Genomic DNA, 22,224 nt, shown 5'->3' with positions numbered 1-22,224 from the left:
CACACAAACACATACACACAAACACATACACACAAACACATACACACACAACACACATACACACAAACACATACACACAAACACATACACACACAACACACATACATAAAAACACGTCACTCACCAACACACATAAACAAACACATACACACACATACACACAAACACATACACACACAACACACATACACACAAACACATACACACAAACACATACACACACATACACACATACATAAACACGCATATTACCAACACACATACACACAAACACACATACACACAAACACATACACACAAATACACACATACATACACAGAATATCTCCAAAACACATACACACATATCACCAACACACAAACACATACACACAAACACATACACACATACATATACACACATATCTCCAACACACATACACACAGACACACATATCCCAAACACACATACACACATACACACAAACACATATACATACACACAAACACATACACACATACATACATACACGCATACACACAAACACCCATATCACCAACACACATATATCACCTCAACACACATACACACAAACACATACACACATATCACCAACACACATACACACACACATATCACCAAGACACATACGCACACACATACACACAAACACAAACACATACACACATATCACAAACACACACACATACACACAAACACACACACACATCTACACACACAAATACACATATCATCAACACACATACACACATATCACCAACACAAATACATACACACAAACACACATATACACACACACATACATGCATACATACATACACACATACACACACATACACATACATACATACATACTCACACATATACACACACACCAACAACGCACATACATACACACAAACACATACACACATACACACACACATACATTCACACATACACACACACCACCAACACACATACATACACACAAACACATATACACAGTAACCCTGGTACACATACACAATCTCCATTTACACATATTTTGCTAATACAAATACACATTTTATTTTAACATTGATACAGATTACCACAATATAACGCTAAGTGTATTTTGTGGCAGTATTTAGCAGGATCTATTTCTAAAGGTGTAACTGTCATATTACAGGACAGATCGCCTGTTGTATTTTAAATGTATTATTTGTATTATTATCATTATTATTAGAAGAAATAGTAGTAGTAGAATTATTATTAGTCTTATGATGATGATTAATTATAATTGATACATTATAGATAAATAATAATGATTATATGACAGTTTCCATAGATAAATAAATAAATAGACCTGTCTAGATAAACAACTGCCATGCTTTGTATAGTTTTGTACCAGCGTCAATCAGGAACCTTCAAATTCAGCCCGATGTTAAAACTAATGAATCAGTGCTGGAAATTGGTTACCATCAGGTAATTCCCTCTTTAAACGGTTAAACTCTTGGTGAAATAAAGTAATTAGATATCGCTAACATGAGTTTGCTTATTAAAAGATTTTCTGATAATGAATATATATTTATAATATTTTATGCATACGATGGATTCTTGCATAAAGGAACTGACATATTTGGGTTTTTGGATTATTCATACAATATGTAAAATACAAACTGGTCCAAATCCAAATTTGTCATTATAATAATGATATGTACTGTCACATTTGTTCACTTTTGCTCTCTTTATAATCCATTCCAGGCAATTAGTGCCCCTGAACACACAGAGATACAGACTTGCAAGCAGAGGGTCTCAGAGAGAGGAAACTACAAATAAAGTGTTTACTTAATCTTGCAAAGAAACTTAATACTAGAATTGCATTTTTTTAATATCTACATAAAAACAAAGAACTAACCTTAAAGGACCACTCAATGCAGCAGAATTGCATAATTAACAAGTGCATAATAAAAACACAATGACATAGCACTTACTCTGAATTTCAAATAAACAGTAGATTTTTTTTTCTGACAAATTAAATTTTTCTCTTATTTTCCACCCCCTGTATCATGTGACAGAAATCAGCCAATCACAGACTAGTATCCACATGCCCTGTGTGTTCTAGTGATGGAGATGTATGAGGTAGAGACATAGGGAGGTAAGTTGTGTGCTCAGACTCTACTGATGGAGATGTATTGGGTAGAGACATAGGGAGGTGAGTTGTGTGCTCAGGCTGTAGTGATGGAGATGTATTGGGTAGAGACATAGGGAGGTGAGTTGTGTGCTCAGGCTCTAGTGATGGAGATGTATTGGGTAGGGACATAGGGAGGTAAGTTGTGTGCTCAGACGCTAGTGATTGAGATGTATTGGGTAGAGACATAGGGAGGTAAGTTGTGTGCTCAGGCTGTAGTGATGGAGATGTATTGGGTAGAGACATAGGGAGGTAAGTTGAGTGCTCAGACTCTAGTGATTGAGATGTATTGGGTAGAGTCATAGGGAGGTAAGTTGTGTGCTCAGGCTGTAGTGATGGAGATGTATTGGGTAGAGACATAGGGAGGTAAGTTGTGTGCTCAGACTCTAGTGATTGAGATGTATTGGGTAGAGACATAGGGAGGTAAGTTGTGTGCTCAGACTCTAGTGATTGAGATGTATTGGTTAGAGACATAGGGAGGTAAGTTGTGTGCTCAGACTCTAGTGATGGAGATGTATAAGGTAGAGACATAGGGAGGTAAGTTGTGTGCTCAGACTCTACTGATGGAGATGTATTGGGTAAAGATATAGGGAGGTGTGTTGTGTGCTCAGACTCTAGTGATTGAGATGTATTGGGTAGAGACATAGGGAGGTGAGTTGTGTGCTCAGGCTCTAGTGATGGAAATGTATTGGGTAGAGACATAGGGAGGTGAGTTGTGTGCTCAGGCTCTAGTGATGGAGATGTATTGGGTAGAGACATAGGGAGGTAAGTTGTGTGCTCAGGCTCTAGTGATGGAGATGTATTGGGTAGAGACATAGGGAGGTGATTTGTGTGCTCAGGCTCTAGTGATGGAGATGTATTGGGTAGAGACATAAGGAGGTTAGTTGTGTGCTCAGGCTCTAGTGATGGAGATGTATTGGGTAGAGACATAGGGAGGTAAGTTGTTTGCTCAGGCTCTAGTGATGGAAATGTATTGGGTAGAGACATAGGGAGGTGAGTTGTGTGCTCAGGCTCTAGTGATGGAGATGTATTGGGTAGAGACATAAGGAGGTTAGTTGTGTGCTCAGGCTCTAGTGATGGAGATGTATTGGGTAGAGACATAGGGAGGTAAGTTGTGTGCTCAGACTCTAGTAATTGAGATGTATTGGGTAGAGACATAGGGAGGTGAGTTGTGTGCTCAGGCTCTAGTGATGGAAATGTATTGGATAGAGACATAGGGAGGTGAGTTGTGTGCTCAGGCTCTAGTGATGGAGATGTATTGGGTAGAGACATAGGGAGGTAAGTTGTGTGCTCAGGCTCTAGTGATGGAGATGTATTGGGTAGAGACATAGGGAGGTGATTTGTGTGCTCAGGCTCTAGGGATGGAGATGTATTGGGTAGAGACATAGGGAGGTAAGTTGTGTGCTCAGGCTGTAGTGATGGAGATGTATTGGGTAGAGACATAGGGAGGTGAGTTGTGTGCTCAGGCTCTAGTGATGGAGATGTATTGGGTAGAGACATAGGGAGGTGAGTTGTGTGCTCAGGCTCTAGTGATTGAGATGTATTGGGTAGAGACATAGGGAGGTGAGTTGTGTGCTCAGGCTCTAGTGATGGAAATGTATTGGGTAGAGACATAGGGAGGTGAGTTGTGTGCTCAGGCTCTAGTGATGGAGATGTATTGGGTAGAGACATAAGGAGGTTAGTTGTGTGCTCAGGCTCTAGTGATGGAGATGTATTGGGTAGAGACATAGGGAGGTAAGTTGTGTGCTCAGACTCTAGTGATTGAGATGTATTGGGTAGAGACATAGGGAGGTGAGTTGTGTGCTCAGGCTCTAGTGATGGAAATGTATTGGGTAGAGACATAGGGAGGTGAGTTGTGTGCTCAGGCTCTAGTGATGGAGATGTATTGGGTAGAGACATAAGGAGGTTAGTTGTGTGCTCAGGCTCTAGTGATGGAGATGTATTGGGAAGAGACATAGGGAGGTGAGTTGTGTGCTCAGGCTCTAGTGATGGAGATGTATTGGGTAGAGACATAGGGAGGTAAGTTGTGTGCTCAGGCTCTAGTGATGGAGATGTATTGGGTAGAGACATAGGGAGGTAAATTGTGTGCTCAGGCTCTAGTGATGGAAATGTATTGGGTAGAGACATAGGGAGGTAAGTTGTGTGCTCAGGCTCTAGTGATGGAAATGTATTGGGTAGAGACATAGGGAGGTAAGTTGTGAGCTCAGACTCTAGTGATTGAGATGTATTGGGTAGAGACATAGGGAGGTAAGTTGTGTGCTCAGGCTCTAGTGATGGAAATGTATTGGGTAGAGACATAGGGAGGTGAGTTGTGTGCTCAGGCTCTAGTGATGGAGATGTATTGGGTAGAGACATAGGGAGGTGAGTTGTGTGCTCAGGCTCTAGTGATGGAGATGTATTGGGTAGAGTAATAGGGAGGTGAGTTGTGTGCTCAGGCTCTAGTGATTGAGATGTATTGGGTAGAGACATAGGGAGGTGAGTTGTGTGCTCAGGCTCTAGTGATGGAAATGTATTGGGTAGAGACATAGGGAGGTGAGTTGTGTGCTCAGGCTCTAGTGATGGAGATGTATTGGGTAGAGACATAAGGAGATTAGTTGTGTGCTCAGGCTCTAGTGATGGAGATGTATTGGGTAGAGACATAGGGAGGTAAGTTGTGTGCTCAGACTCTAGTGATTGAGATGTATTGGGTAGAGACATAGGGAGGTGAGTTGTGTGCTCAGGCTCTAGTGATAGAAATGTATTGGGTAGAGACATAGGGAGGTGAGTTGTGTGCTCAGGCTCTAGTGATGGAGATGTATTGGGTAGAGACATAAGGAGGTTAGTTGTGTGCTCAGGCTCTAGTGATGGAGATGTATTGGGTAGAGACATAGGGAGGTGAGTTGTGTGCTCAGGCTCTAGTGATGGAGATGTATTGGGTAGAGACATAGGGAGGTAAGTTGTGTGCTCAGGCTCTAGTGATGGAGATGTATTGGGTAGAGACATAGGGAGGTAAGTTGTGTGCTCAGGCTCTAGTGATGGAAATGTATTGGGTAGAGACATAGGGAGGTAAGTTGTGTGCTCAGACTCTAGTGATTGAGATGTATTGGGTAGAGACATAGGGAGGTAAGTTGTGTGCTCAGGCTCTAGTGATGGAAATGTATTGGGTAGAGACATAGGGAGGTGAGTTGTGTGCTCAGGCTCTAGTGATGGAGATGTATTGGTTAGGGACATAGGGAGGTTAGTTGTGTGCTCAGACTCTAGTGATTGAGATGAATTGGGTAGAGACATAGGGAGGTAAGTTGTGTGCTCAGGCTCTAGTGATGGAGATGTATTGGGTAGAGACATAGGGAGGTAAGTTGTGTGCTCAGGCTCTAGTGATGGAGATGTATTGGGTAGAGACATAGGGAGGTGAGTTGTGTGCTCAGACTCTAGTGATGGAGATGTATTGGGTAGAGACATAGGGAGGTGTGTTGTGTGCTCAGGCTCTAGTGATGGAGATGTATTGGGTAGAGACATAGGGAGGTGTGTTGTGTGCTCAGGCTCTAGTGATGGAGATGTATTGGGTAGAGACATAGGGAGGTGTGTTTTGTGCTCAGGCTCTAGTGATGGAGATGTATTGGGTAGAGACATAGGGAGGTAAGTTGTGTGCTCAGGCTCTAGTGATGGAGATGTATTGGATAGAGACATAGGGAGGTAAGTTGTGTGCTCAGACTCTAGTGATGGAGATGTATTGGGTAGAGACATAGGGAGGTAAGTTGTGTGCTCAGACTCTAGTGATGGAGATGTATTGGGTAGGGACATAGGGAGGTAAGTTGTGTGCTCAGACTCTAGTGATGAAGATGTATTGGATAGAGACATAGGGAGGTGTGTTGTGTGCTCAGACTCTAGTGATTGAGATGTATTGGGTAGAGACATAGGGAGGTGAGTTGTGTGCTCAGACTCTAGTGATTGAGATGTATTGGGTAGAGACATAGGGAGGTAAGTTGTGTGCTCAGACTCTAGTGATTGAGATGTATTGGGTAGAGACATAGGGAGGTAAGTTGTGTGCTCAGACTCTAGTGATTGAGATGTATTGGGTAGAGACATAGGGAGGTAAGTTGTGTGCTCAGACTCTAGTGATGGAGATGTATTGGGTAGGGACATAGGGAGGTAAGTTGTGTGCTCAGACTCTAGTGATGAAGATGTATTGGATAGAGACATAGGGAGGTGTGTTGTGTGCTCAGACTCTAGTGATTGAGATGTATTGGGTAGAGACATAGGGAGGTAAGTTGTGTGCTCAGACTCTAGTGATGGAGATGTATTGGGTAGAGACATAGGGAGGTAAGATGTGTGCTCAGACTCTAGTGATTGAGATGTATTCGGTAGAGACATAGGGAGGTGAGTTGTGTGCTCAGGCTCTAGTGATGGAGATGTATTGGGTAGAGACATAGGGAGGTAAGTTGTGTGCTCAGACTCTAGTGATTGAGATGTATTGGGTAGAGACATAGGGAGGTGAGTTGTGTGCTCAGGCTCTAGTGATGGAGATGTATTGGGTAGAGACATAGGGAGGTGATTTGTGTGCTCAGGCTCTAGGGATGGAGATGTATTGGGTAGAGACATAGGGAGGTAAGTTGTGTGCTCAGGCTGTAGTGATGGAGATGTATTGGGTAGAAACATAGGGAGGTAAGTTGTGTGCTCAGGCTGTAGTGATGGAGATGTATTGGGTAGAGACATAGGGAGGTGAGTTGTGTGCTCAGGCTGTAGTGATGGAGATGTATTGGGTAGAGACATAGGGAGGTAAGTTGTGTGCTCAGGCTCTAGTGATGGAGATGTATTGGGTAGAGACATAGGGAGGTGAGTTGTGTGCTCAGGCTCTAGTGATGGAGATGTATTGGGTAGAGACATAGGGAGGTAAGTTGTGTGCTCAGGCTCTAGTGATGGAGATGTATTGGGTAGAGAAATAGGGAGATAAGTTGTGTGCTCAGGCTGTAGTGATGGAGATGTATTGGGTAGAAACATAGGGAGGTAAGTTGTGTGATCAGGCTCTAGTGATGGAGATGTATTGGGTAGAGACATAGGGAGGTGAGTTGTGTGCTCAGGCTCTAGTGATGGAGATGTATTGGGTAGAGACATAGGGAGGTAAGTTGTGTGCTCAGGCTCTAGTGATGGAGATGTATTGGGTAGAGAAATAGGGAGATAAGTTGTGTGCTCAGACTCTAGTAATGGAGATGTATTGGGTAGAGACATAGGGAGGTAAGTTGTGTACTCAGGCTCTAGTGATTGAGATGTATTGGGTAGAGACATAGGGAGGTAAGTTGTGTGCTCAGACTCTAGTGATTGAGATGTATTTGGTAGAGACATAGGGAGGTAAGTTGTGTGCTCAGACTCTAGTGATTGAGATGTATTGGGTAGAGACATGGGGAGGTAAGTTGTGTGCTCAGGCTCTAGTGATGGAGATGTATTGGGTAGAGACATAGGGAGGTGAGTTGTGTGCTCAGGCTCTAGTGATGGAAATGTATTGGGTAGAGACATAGGGAGGTAAGTTGTGTGCTCAGACTCTAGTGATTGAGATGTATTGGGTAGAGACATAGGGAGGTAAGTTGTGTGCTCAGGCTCTAGTGATGGAGATGTATTGGGTAGAGACATAGGGAGGTGAGTTGTGTGCTCAGGCTCTAGTGATGGAGATGTATTGGGTAGAGACATAGGGAGGAGAGTTGTGTGCTCAGGCTCTAGGGATGGAGATGTATTGGGTAGAGACATAGGGAGGTAAGTTGTGTGCTCAGGCTGTAGTGATGGAGATGTATTGGGTAGAGACATAGGGAGGTAAGTTGTGTGCTCAGGCTCTAGTGATGGAGATGTATTGGGTAGAGACATAGGGAGGTGAGTTGTGTGCTCAGGCTCTAGTGATGGAGATGTATTGGGTAGAGACATAGGGAGGTAAGTTCTGTGCTCAGGCTGTAGTGATGGAGATGTATTGGGTAGAGACATAGGGAGGTAAGTTGTGTGCTCATTTTCTAGTGATGGAGATGTATTGGGTAGAGACATAGGGAGGTAAGTTGTGTGCTCATTCTCTAGTGATGGAGATGTATTGGGTAGAGACATAGGGAGGTAAGTTGTGTGCTCATTCTCTAGTGATGGAGATGTATTGGGTAGAGACATAGGGAGGTAAGTTGTGTGATCAGGCTCTAGTGATGGAGATGTATTGGGTAGAGACATAGGGAGGTGAGTTGTGGGCTCAGGCTCTAGTGATGGAGATGTATTGGGTAGAGACATAGGGAGATAAGTTGTGTGCTCAGATTCTAGTGATGGAGATGTATTGGGTAGAGACATAGGGAGGTAAGTTGTGTGCTCAGGCTCTAGTGATGGAGATGTATTGGGTAGAGACATAGGGAGGTGAGTTGTGTGCTCAGGCTCTAGTGATGGAGATGTATTGGGTAGAGACATAGGGAGGTGAGTTGTGTGCTCAGGCTCTAGTGATGGAGATGTATTGGGTAGAGACATAGGGAGGTGAGTTGTGTGCTCAGGCTCTAGTGATGGAGATGTTATGGGTAGAGACATAGGGAGGTAAGTTGTGTGCTCAGGCTGTAATGATGGAGATGTATTGGGTAGAGACATTGGGAGGTAAGTTGTGTGCTCAGGCTCTAGTTATGGAGATGTATTGGGTAGAGACATAGGGAGGTGAGTTGTTTGCTCAGGCTCTAGTGATGGAGATGTATTGGGTAGAGACATAGGGAGATAAGTTGTGTGCTCAGGCTCTAGTGATGGAGATGTATTGGGTAGAGACATAGGGAGGTAAGTTGTGTGCTCAGGCTCTAGTGATGGAGATGTATTGGGTAGAGACATAGGTAGGTAAGTTGTGTGCTCAGGCTCTAGTGATGGAGATGTATTGGGTAGAGACATAGGGAGGTAAGTTGTGTGCTTAGGCTCTAGTAATGGAGATGTATGAGGTAGAAACATAGGTAGATAAGTTGTGTGCTTAGGCTCTAGTGATGGAGATGTATTGGGTAGAGACATAGGGAGATAAGTTGTGTGCTTAGGCTCTAGTGATAGAGATGTATTGGGTAGAGACATAGGGAGGTGAGTTGTGTGATCAGACTCTAGTGATGGAGATGTATTGGGTAGAGACATATGGAGATAAGTTGTGTGCTTAGGCTCTAGTGATAGAGATGTATTGGGTAGAGACATAGGGAGGTGAGTTGTGTGCTTAGGCTCTAGCATTATGTATACTGATTTATTTTCCAGTAGGATTTATCTTGCTTTTAAGTGTATATGTTACTCAAGGGTAGTTTCTGCCCGTCTGGACATTTTGTGCAGTTTGCTGTGTATCAGGAATCTGCGAAAACAATCATAAAACAGAGGGCGCCTCCTAGTGCAACACTGAGATTGTGGTGGAATAAAGCAGATCTTGTACTGAAATAATACTCACAAGGAGAGCAGCACCAAGTGTGCTAAATGACGCAAACTGGGATATCACAGTGGCCCAGCAACACTGATCCTGCAATAGAATGTTGGGGTCCAGGGATTCCAGGTTGTAGAACAGGTACAACAGGCTCAGGCTTCCATATGATAAAACATATATTTATTTAAAATGGTATTAAAAACTTACGGCTAGATTTAGAGTTCTGCGTTAGCCGTCAAAAGCAGCGTTAAGGGGTCCTAACGCTGCTTTTGGCCGGCCGCTGGTATTTAGAGTCAGTCAGGAAAGGGTCTAACGCTCACTTTCAAGACGCGACTTTTCCATACCGCAGATCCCCTTACGCCAATTGCGTATCCTATCTTTCCAATGGGATCTGCCTAACGCCGGTATTTAGAGTCTTGGCTGAAGTGAGCGGTAGACCCTCTACCGACAAGACTCCAGCCGCACAAAAAAGTCAGTAGTTAAGAGCTTTCTGGGCTAACGCCGGTTTATAAAACTCTTAACTACTGTGCTACAAAGTACACTAACACCCATAAACTACCTATGTACACCTAAACCGAGGTCCCCCCACATCGCCGCCACTATAATAATTTTTTTTAACCCCTAATCTGCCGACCGCACACCGCCGCCACCTACATTATCCCTATGAACACGTAATCTGCTGCCCCTAACACCGCCGACCCCTATATTATATTTATTAACCCCTAATCTGACCCCCCAACGTCGCCGCTACCTTACCTACACTTATAAACCCCTAATCTGCCGACCGGACCTCGCCGCTACTCTAATAAATGTATTAACCCCTAAAGCTAAGTCTAACCCTAACCCTAACACCCCCCTAAATTAAATATAATTTTAATCTAACGAAATAAATTAAATCTTATTAACTAAAGTATTCCTATTTAAAACTAAATACTTACCTGTAAAATAAACCCTAATATAGCTACAATATAACGAATAATTATATTGTAGCTATTTTAGGATTTATATTTATTTTACAGGCAACTTTGTATTTATTTTAACTAGGTACAATAGCTATTAAATAGTTATTAACTATTTAATAGCTACCTAGTTAAAATAATTTCAAAATTACCTGTAAAATAAATCCTAAACACTACACTATAATTAAATAAATTAAATAAATTACCTACAATTACCTACAATTACCTACAATTAAATATACTAAACTAAATTACAAAAAAAACAAACACTAAATTACAAAAATAAAAAAAGATTACAAGAATTTTAAGCTAATTACACCTACTCTAAGCCCCCTAATAAAATAACAAAGCCCCCCAAAAGAAAAAAATTACCCTACCCTAATCTAAATTACAAAAGTTAACAGCTCTATTACCAGCCCTTAAAAGGGCTTTTTGCGGGGCATGCCCCAAAGTAATCAGCTCTTTTGCCTGTAAAAAACCCCACAATACCACCCCCCAACATTGCAACCCACCACCCACATACCCCTACTCTAACCCAACCCCCCCTTAAATAAACCTAACACTACCCCCCTGAAGATCTCCCTACCTTGAGTCGTCTTCACCCAACCGGGCCGAAGCCTTCATCCGATGGGGCAGAAGAGGACATCCAGACCGGCAGAAGTCTTCATCCTATCCGGGCAGAAGAGGACATCCGGACCGGCAGACATCTTCATCCAAGCGGCATCTTCTATCTTCATCCATCCGACGAGGAGCGGCTCCATCTTCAAGACCTCCGGCGCGGAACATCCTCCTTCCCCGACGACTACCCGACGTATTAAGTTTCCTTTAAGTGACGTCATCCAAGATGGCGTCCCTTGAATTCCGATTGGCTGATAGGATTCTATCAGCCAATCGGAATTAAGGTAGGAAAAATCTGATTGGCTGATTGAATCAGCCAATCAGATTGAGCTTGCATTCTATTGGCTGATCGGATCAGCCAATAGAATGCAAGCTCAATCTGATTGGCTGATTGGATCAGCCAATCCGATTGAACTTGAATCTGATTGGCTGATTCAATCAGCCAATCGGAATTAAGGTAGGAAAAATCTGATTGGCTGATTGAATCAGCCAATCAGATTCAAGTTCAATCCGATTGGCTGATCCAATCAGCCAATCAGATTGAGCTTGCATTCTATTGGCTGATCCGATCAGCCAATAGAATGCAAGCTCAATCTGATTGGCTGATTCAATCAGCCAATCAGATTTTTCCTACCTTAATTCCGATTGGCTGATAGAATCCTATCAGCCAATCGGAATTCGAGGGACACCATCTTGGATGACGTCACTTAAAGGAACCTTCATTCGTCAGGTAGTTGTCGGGGAAGAAGGATGTTCCGCGCCGGAGGTCTTGAAGATGGAGCCGCTCCTCGTCGGATGGATGAAGATAGAAGATGCCGCTTGGATGAAGATGTCTGCCGGTCCGGATGTCCTCTTCTGCCCGGATAGGATGAAGACTTCTGCCGGGCTGGATGTCCTCTTCTGGCCCATCGGATGACGACTTCGGCCAGGTTGGGTGAAGACGACTCAAGGTAGGGAAATCTTCAGGGGGGTAGTGTTAGGTTTATTTAAGGGGGGTTTGGGTTAGAGTAGGGGTATGTGGGTGGTGGGTTGTAATGTTGGGGGGTGGTATTGTGGGTTTTTTTACAGGCAAAAGAGCTGATTACTTTGGGGCATGCCCCGCAAAAAGCCCTTTTAAGGGCTGGTAATAGAGCTGTTAACTTTTGTAATTTAGATTAGGGTAGGGTAATTTTTTTTATTTTTGGGGGCTTTGTTATTTTATTAGGGGGCTTAGAGTAGGTGTAATTATCTTAAAATTCTTGTAATCTTTTTTTATTTTTTGTAATTTAGTGTTTTGTTTTTTTGTAATTTTGTTTAGTTTATTTAATTGTAGGTAATTGTAGGTAATTTATTTAATTTATTTAATGATAGTGTAGTGTTAGGTTTAATTGTAACTTAGGTTGGGATTTATTTTACAGGTAATTTTGTAATTATTTTAACTAGGTAGCTATTAAATAGTTAATAACTATTTAATAGCTATTGTACCTAGTTAAAATAAATACAAATTTGCCTGTAAAATAAATATAAATCCTAAAATAGCTACAATATAATTATTTGTTATATTGTAGCTATATTAGGGTCTATTTTACAGGTAAGTATTTAGTTTTAAATAGGAATACTTTAGTTAATAAGATTTAATTTATTTCGTTAGATTAAAATTATATTAGGGTTAGAGTTAGACTTAGCTTTAGGGGTTAATACATTTATTAGAGTAGCAGCGAGGTCCGGTCGGCAGATTAGAGGTTAATACTTGAAATTAGGTGGCGGCGATGTTAGGGAGGGCAGATTAGGGGTTAATACTATTTATTATAGGGTTTGCGAGGCGGGAGTGCGGCGGTTTAGGGGTTAATACATTTATTATAGTGGCGGCGAGGTCCGGTCGGCAAATTAGGGGTTAATAAATGTAGGTAAGGTTGGTGGCGACGTTGGGGGGGGCAGATTAGGGGTTAATAAATATAATATAGGGGTCGGCGATGTTGGGGGCAGCAGATTAGGGGTACATAGGGATAATGTAGGTGGTGGCGATGTCCAGAGCGGCAGATTAGGGGTTATTTGTGTAATGCAGGTGTCAGCGATGTCGGGGCGGCAGATTAGGGGTTAATAAGTGTAAGGTTAGGGGTGTTTAGACTCGGGGTTCATGTTAGGGTGTTAGGTGCAGACTTAGAAAGTGTTTCCCCATAGGAAACAATGGGGTTGCGTTGGGAGCTGAACGCTGCTTTTTTGCAGTTGTTAGGTTTTTTTTCATCCCAAACTGCCCCATTGTTTCATATGGGGGAATCATGCACAAGCACGTTTTAGCTGCTTACCGCTACCGTAAGCAACGCTGGTATTGAGGGTTGAAGTGGCTGTACATTAGGCTCAACGAACCCTTTTTGGAGCCTAACGCAGCCCTTCAGACAACTCTAAATACCAGTGTTGTCTTAAGGGTGCGTTGGGAAAAAAAGTGGCATTAGCTACGCGGGTCTTTACCGACAAAACTCTAAATCTAGCCGTTAGGGTGTTAGACCCAAATAATATAAAAACAAATGTTGTAACAGATTGCAACGCGTTTCTCAGCTCAGCTAGCTGTTTCCTCAGGAGAGGAGCTGCCCACATCTTCTGAATTGGTTCCATATAGAATCATAATCACTGATGGAGTACAACCATTAATGAAAATATCTGGACAACCATGAACACCTGAACTTGTGTCATAAGCTTTTTTAAAGACTCAGTTAAGATATTTATCTATTAACTTTTTGTCATGATTGTAGTTTGTATTATATGTGATCCATCTACATCTTGTATATTATTATAGGTTGAATTATGAAAATTAGTTCATTATAGTCATACCATATTATTAGTTATATCCACACTAGATAGATCTACATATACACTATTATATTAATCCATTGGTATTGTTATAGCGCCCCCTAGGGTTGGACACCTCAGTGTCACAACAGTTGTTTGCATTTTGCTGTGTATACCTCACTAAATTATATTCTTTGTACTGTAAATTTGTCAGAAACAGCCAATAAAAGACTACAGGTTTATAGAGAATCATCCACTTTTACCTATCAAACATTACTTAACCTTAGAGGTTATTAATTTATACACCAGCACCTGTTATACATTATTACCTCTTACAGTTCACCCCCCTTATTATACAACTCTTTACAGGCCATCTCCTCTCTTCCACATCATCTATATGCACCTGCTATACATTACTACCCCTTATAAATCATCTGCCCTCTCTATGCACCTATCATATATTATTACCCTTTACAGATCAAGTGCCCTCTCTATGCACCTGTTATATAATATTACCCTTTATAGATCAGCTGCCCTCTCTCTACACCTGTTATATATTATTACCCCTTATAGATCAGCTGCCCTCTCCCTGCACCTGTTATTTATAATTACCCCTTATAGATCATCTGCCCTCTCTATGCACCTGTTATATATTATTACCCCTTATAGATCATCTGCCCTCTCCCTGCACCTGTTATTTATTAATACCAATTATAGATCATCTGCCCTCTCTATGCACCTGTTATATATAATTACCCCTTATAGATCATCTGCCCTCTCTATGCACCTGTTATATATTATTACCCCTTATAGATCAGCTGCCCTCTCCCTGCACCTGTTATATATTTTTACCCCTTATAGATCATCTGCCCTCTCTATGCACCTGTTTTATTACCCCTTATAGATCATCTGCCCTCTCTATGCACCTGTTATATATTATTACCCCTTATAGATCAGCTGCCCTCTCCCTGCACCTGTTATATATTATTACCCCTTATAGATCATCTGCCCTCTCTATGCACCTGTTTTATTACCCCTTATAGATCATCTGCCCTCTCTTTGCACCTGCTAATTAATCCTTCTAAATCAGCCACCCTCTACCTGTCTACGCAATACTTTACCCATTGAGATCACCTATTGATCTTCTTTTACTGCCTGTTACTGATTATTTATGCTCTACCAACTCTCTTTGATAATCAACCCTAAAAGATAATTCTGTGCAGACAAAATATTCAGCATTAAGTATTATTAATCTATAATCTAGATGCTGTTTGTTTAGGACCTGTCAGCTGCTCCGGTTCCCTCAAAGGCTCCCGGCTTGTTGCTGTGACTTTGTGTGACCTCTGACCTCCTGCACTGTGCTCACCCACATGTAAACTGGCATCATCTTCATTCTGTCAGCTTTTTGCCCAGGGAAACCACTGCAGAGTTTCCTCTTTGTCATCATAGCATTTCTCTGTTAATTAGGAATTTCGCCATCTAGTGCAGGCAGTTTTATATGGAAATGTACAAAAACGTAAAAGCCTTTTACTGTCAGCTTGTTATTCAGGTCCTCAAAGGACACTTGCAGGCTCTCAACGGGTAAATGAGGTTTAACCGCTTCCAAGCAAAAGAGACTCAACACATTGGGACAGTGGCTAAGGCTTGTGGGTAATCACAAATGGAAGTGAGACAATTAATTATGAGAATAAGACAGTCAATAATGTATAATGGACTAAAAGTAGCAGCAGTCACAAAAAAGCATGAGACTGATATTATTATTATTCTTTATTTATAAAGCGCCAACAGATTCTGCAGCGCTGTCCATGGGTACAAAGATAAAAGTACAATACAATATAAAAGACACCAGACAAAGTTTAACAAACAAATACAGGGGGAATTGAGGGCCCTATTCCTGTGGGAACTTACAATCTAGATGGGTAGGAGGGTGAGAAACAGGAGGTGGGGACTGCAAAGGTGGGAATGATGTTAGTGTGGAGTTAGATGAGGGCAGCTATTAGGCAAGTGGAATTCATTTGTTACTGATTTGGAGATAGGCTTCCCTGAACAAAAAGGTCTTTTTGGAGCGTTTAAAGAAAGAAAGGTTAGGGGAAAGTCTGATAGCTCGAGGAAGTACGTTCCAGATGGTTGGTGCCGCATGAGAGAATTCCTGTAGTCTAGCATGGGAGGAGGTGATGGTAGAAGATGTAAGGAGCAGGTCATTGTTAGATCTTAAGGGGCAAGCCGGAGTATATTTGTTGATGAGTGAGGACACATAGGGTGGGGCATTATTGGTGAGGGCTTTGTAGGTCAGGGTGAGAATTTTGAATTTAATTTTGCTGTGAATGGGGAGCCAGTGAAGGGACTCGCAGAGAGGTGCAGCAGATACAGAGCGTCGGGAGAGGTGGATTAGCCTTGCAGATGCATTTAAGATGGATTGAAGAGGGGAGAGGCGGGAGAGAGGGAGGCCAGTTAGTAGGTTATTACAGTAGTCAAGTCTGTAAATTACCTGGCAGTCATTTAGCTGTTTAGTAGTTTCAGCACTCAGAAATGGACGAAGTTTGGAGATATTGTGTAGGTGGTTGCGACAGGATGAAGAGAGCAATTGGATGGGGGGTATGAAGGATAGATTGGAGTTAAGTGTAACTCCTGGGCAGCAGACTTGGGGTGATGGGGAGATAGTGGTGTCACCAACAGTGATTGAAAAGTTAGAAACCAGGGTAGAATTAGAGGTGGGTTTAGAAGGAGCTCCTACTTGGACATGTTGATTTTTAGGTGGTGAGAGGCCATTCAAGAAGAAATGTCAGATAAGCAGACACTGATGTGAGAAAGGACAGAAGGAGAGAGTGCAGGGGTGGATAGGAAGATCTGAGTATCATCATCATAGAGGTCATAGTTGAAGCCATAGCTGCTGATAAGTGTATCCAGTGAGGAAGTATAAATAGAGAAGAGTAGAGGACCCAGAACAGAGCCTTAAGGTACTCCAGAGGCAATGGAGATGAGGAGTCACCAGCAGAGGAGACAGAAAAACACCTATTAGAGAGATAAGAGTGGATCCAGGAGAGGGCAGTGTTAGAGAGCCCAAGGGAACTGAGAGTCCATAGGAGAAGGGGATGGTCAGCAGTGTCAAAGGCAGCAGACAGGTCAAGTAAGATAAGTAGAGATAAGATAAGAGTAGTGGCCGTTGTTTTTAGCAGAAAAAAGATTGTTGGTAATAACCTTGGTGAGGGCAGTCTCAGTTGAGTGTTGGGGATGGAACCCAGATTGCAAGGGGTCAAGTAATAAGTTGGAGGATAAGAAGTGGGTTAGGCGATCGAAAACAAGTTTTTCCAGGACTTTTGGAGCTAGCGGAAGCAGTGATATGTGGCGGTAGTTTGCAGGAGAATTGGGGTCGAGGGAGGGTTTTTTGAGGATGGGGTGACCTTTGCATGTTTGAAGGAAGATGGGAATGAACCTGTAGTAAGGGATAGGTTAAATATGTGAGTAAGAGCTGGAGTGAGGGTAGAAGACAGAGAATATGTGAAGGGATAGGGTCAAGTGGGCAGGTAGTGAGGTGTGAGGAAGACAATAGGGAACTCACTTCATTCTCAGTGGTTGGGGGGAAAGGTGCTGAGAGTGGTTGAGGGGGTGGCTGGGGGGCAGAGATGGAAGGTTGCAGTCTTGTGTTGGGATATTACTTTGGATGGTAAGTATTTTGTTAAAAAAGTAGTCTGCCAGGTCGTGAGCACTAAAGCCGATGAAGGGGGTGGTGCAGCTGGATAGAGGAGAGAGTTGAAAATGGAGACTTTAGGGTTTGAGGAGTGAGTAGATATAAGAGAAGAGAAGTAGTTTTGCCTGGCTAAGTGAAGGGCAGAGGAGTAAGAATAAAGAATGAACTTATAGTGGAGGAAATCTGGTTCAGAGCGGGATTTCCTCCAGGCACGTTCAGCAGCACAGGAGCATTTTTGCAGGTAGCGTGTTTGCTTAGAGTGCCAGAGTTGGAGCTGACGACCTGGGGTTTTGCATATTTGGGGAGGAGCAAAAGTGTCAAGTGCAGAGGAGAGAGTATTGTTATAGTGGGTTGTAGCAAGATCAGGGCAGGATATCGTGGAAGTGTGGGGGTGGCGTTTTTTAATAAGGTTGGAAAGTTGGAGAGGATCCACAGTGTGCAGATTTCTACAGGTGCGGGGGCAAGGGGGAGAAGTAGGTTTAGCCTGTATATCAAGATTATAGGTGAGCAGATGGTGGTCTGAGATGGGAAATGGTCGACAGGTGGCGTCAGAGAGAGAGCAGAGGTAGGAGAATACTAGATCATTAGAGTGTCCGTCGCAGTGAGTAGGGAATAGGTTGGATTGTGAGAAACCAAAGGAGTTTGTGAGTGAGAAAAGCTTAGAGGCAGTAGGGGCAGATGGGTTATCAATGGGGATGTTGATATTAAATACAAAGAGAGAAAAAGTCTTGTTTTATATAAAGCTATGTAATGAATGTCTACTGCCTATAAGTGAAGATGCTAATGCTTAGAATAAATCTGAAAAAACAGAGAACATGCAAAATATGTTCTAATTATGCAATATGTCTGTGCAGTAATTTATTATAAATACATAATTAGGTATTGCACTTACAAACAATATGTACTTCATTCTTTAAATGATAGGGAAAGACTAACTAGCACTCTTCTTAAAGTATCATTAAATACAGTAGAATTTGCATAATCAACAAATGCAGAATAATTAAAGAAACTTACGCCTAGATTTAGAGTTCTGCGTTAGCCGTCAAAACCAGTGTTAGGGGCTCCTAACGCTGGTTTTGGGCTACCGCTGGTATTTAGAGTCGTGTAAGTAAGGGTCTAACGCTCACTTTCCAGCCGCGACTTTTCCATACCGCAGATCCCCCTACGCCATTTGCGTATCCTTTCTTTTCAATGGGATCTTTCTAACGCCGGTATTTAGAGTCTTGGCTGAAGTGAGCGTTAGAGCTCTAAAGACAAAACTCCAGCCGCAGCAAAAAGTCAGGAGTTAAGAGCTTTCTGGGCTAAAGCTCTTAACTACTGTGCTCTAAAGTACACTAACACCCATAAACTACCTATGTACCCCTAAACCGAGGCCCCCCACATCGCCGCAACTCTAATAAAAAAAATTTAACCCCTAATCTGCCGACCGCACACCACCGCAACCTACGTTATCCCTATGTACCCCTAATCTGCTGCCCCTAACACCGCCGACCCCTATATTATATTTATTAACCCCTAATCTGCCGCCCCCAACGTCGCCGCCACCTACCTACAATTATTAACCCCTAATCTGCCGACCGGACCTCACCGCTACTATAATAAAGTTATTAACCCCTAATCCGCCTCACTCCCGCCTCAAAAACCCTATAATAAATAGTATTAACCCCTAATCTGCCCTCTCTAACATCGCTGACACCTAACTAAAAAGTATTAACCCCTAATCTGCCGACCGGACCTCACCGCTACTCTAATAAATGTATTAACCCCTAAAGCTAAGTCTAACCCTAACCCTAACACCCCCCTAAGTTAAATATAATTTAAATCTAACGAAATAAATTATTTCTTATTAAATAAATTAATCATATTTAAATCTAAATACTTACCTGTAAAATAAACCCTAATATAGCTACAATATAACGAATAATTATATTGTAGCTATTTTAGGATTTATATTTATTTTACAGGCAACTTTGTATTTATTTTAACCAGGTACAATAGCTATTAAATAGTTAATAACTATTTAATAGCTACCTAGTTAAAATAATTACAAAATGACCTGTAAAATAAATCCTAACCTAAGTTACAATTAAACCTAACACTACACTATCAATAAATAAATTACATACAAATACCTACAAATAAATACAATTAAATAAACTAACTAAAATACAAAAAATAAAAAAGAACTAAGTTACAAAACATAAAAAAATAATTTACAAACATTATAAAAAAATTACAACAATTTTAAGCTAATTACACCTACTCTAAGCCCCCTAATAAAATAACAAAGCCCCCCAAAATAAAAAAATGCCCTACCCTATTCTAAAATAAAAATTGAAAAGCTCTTTTACCTTACCAGCCCTTAAAAGGGCCTTTTGCGGGGCATGCCCCAAAGAATTCTGCTCTTTTGCCTGTAAAAAAAAACATACAATACCCCCCCCCAACATTACAACCCACCACCCACATACCCCTAATCTAACCCAAACCGCCCTTAAATAAACCTAACACTAAGCCCCTGAAGATCTCCCTACCTTGTCTTCACCACGCCGGGTATCACCGATCCGTCCACAAGAGGCTCCAAAGTCTTCATCCAAGCCCAAGCGGGGGCTGAAGAGGTCCATCATCCGGCTGAAGTCTTGATCCAAGCGGGGGCTGAAGAGGTCCATCATCCGGCTGAAGTCTTGATCCAAGCGGGGGCTGAAGAGGTCCATCATCTGGCTGAAGTCTTGATCCAAGCGGGGGCTGAAGAGGTCCATCATCCGGCTGAAGTCTAATATCAAGCGGCATCTTCAATATTCTTTCTTCTGGCTCCATCTTCATCCCGCCGACGCGGAACATCCATCCTGGCCGACGACTTCCCGACGAATGACGGTTCCTTTAAGGGATGTCATCCAAGATGGCGTCCCTCGAATTTCGATTGGCTGATAGGATTCTATCAGCCAATCGGAATTAAAGTAGGAAAATTCTGATTGGCTGATGGAATCAGCCAATCAGATTCAAGTTCAATCCGATTGGCTGATCCAATCAGCCAATCAGATAGAGCTCGCATTCTATTGGCTGATCGGAACAGCCAATAGAATGCGAGCTCAATCTGATTTGCTGATTGGATCAGCCAATCGGATTGAACTTGAATCTGATTGGCTGATTCCATCAGTCAATCAGAATTTTCCTACCTTAATTCCGATTGGCTGATAGAATCCTATCATCCAATCGGAATTCAAGGGACGCCATCTTGGATGACGTCCCTTAAAGGAACCGTCATTCGTCGGGAAGTCGTCGGCCAGGATGGATGTTCCGCGTCGGCGGGATGAAGATGGAGCCAGAAGAAAGAATATTGAAGATGCCGCTTGATAGAAGACTTCAGCCGGATGATGCACCTCTTCAGCCCCCGCTTGGATCAAGACTTCAGCCGGATGATGGACCTCTTCAGCCCCCGCTTGGATCAAGACTTCAGCCGGATGATGGACCTCTTCAGCCCCCGCTTGGATCAAGACTTCAGCCGAATGATGGACCTCTTCAGCCCCCGCTTGGGCTTGGATGAAGACTTCGGAGCCTCTTGTGGACGGATCGGTGATACCCGGCGTGGTGAAGACAAGGTAGGGAGATCTTCAGGGGCTTAGTGTTAGGTTTATTTAAGGGGGATTTGGGTTAGATTAGGGGTATGTGGGTGGTGGGTTGTAATGTTGGGGGGGTATTGTATGTTTTTTTTACAGGCAAAAGAGCAGAATTCTTTGGGGCATGCCCCGCAAAAGGCCCTTTTAAGGGCTGGTAAGGTAAAAGAGCTTTTCAATTTTTATTTTAGAATAGGGTAGGTATTTTTTTTATTTTGGGGGGCTTTGTTATTTTATTAGGGGGCTTAGAGTAGGTGTAATTAGCTTAAAATTGTTGTAATATTTTTATAATGTTTGTAAATTATTTTTTTATTTTTTGTAACTTAGTTCTTTTTTTATTTTTTGTACTTTAGTTAGTTTATTTAATTGTATTTATTTGTAGGTATTTGTATGTAATTAATTTATTGATAGTGTAGTGTTAGGTTTAATTGTAGATAATTGTAGGTAGTTTATTAAATGTATTTATTGATAGTGTAGTGTTAGGTTTAATTGTAACTTAGGTTAGGATTTATTTTACAGGTAATTTTGTAATTATTTTAACTAGGTAGCTATTAAATAGCTATTAACTATTTAATAGCTATTGTACCTGGTTAAAATAAATACAAAGTTGCCTGTAAAATAAATATTAATCCTAAAGTAGTTACAATATAATTATTATTTATATTGTAGCTATTTTAGGGTTTATTTTACAGGTAAGTATTTAGCTTTAAATAGGAATAATTTATTTAATAAGATTTAATTTATTTCGTTAGATTTAAATTATATTTAATTTAGGGGGGTGTTAGTGTTAGGGTTAGACTTAGCTTTAGGGGTTAATACATTTATTAGAGTAGCGGCGAGGTCCGGTCGGCAGATTAGGGGTTAATAATTGAAGTTAGGTGTCGGCAATGTTAGGGAGGGCAGATTAGGGGTTAATACTATTCATTATAGGGTTTTTGAGGCGGGAGTGAGGCGGATTAGGAGTTAATAACTTTATTATAGTAGCGGTGAGGTCCAATCGGCAGATTAGGGGTTAATAATTGTAGGTAGGTGGCGGCGACATTGGGGGCGGCAGATTAGGGGTTAATAAATA

Source organism: Bombina bombina, chromosome 9, assembly GCF_027579735.1.
Source record: "Bombina bombina isolate aBomBom1 chromosome 9, aBomBom1.pri, whole genome shotgun sequence".
Classification (NCBI taxonomy): domain Eukaryota; kingdom Metazoa; phylum Chordata; class Amphibia; order Anura; family Bombinatoridae; genus Bombina; species Bombina bombina.
The sequence above is the reverse complement of the archived record's forward strand: the minus strand, read 5'-3'. Positions refer to the sequence as shown.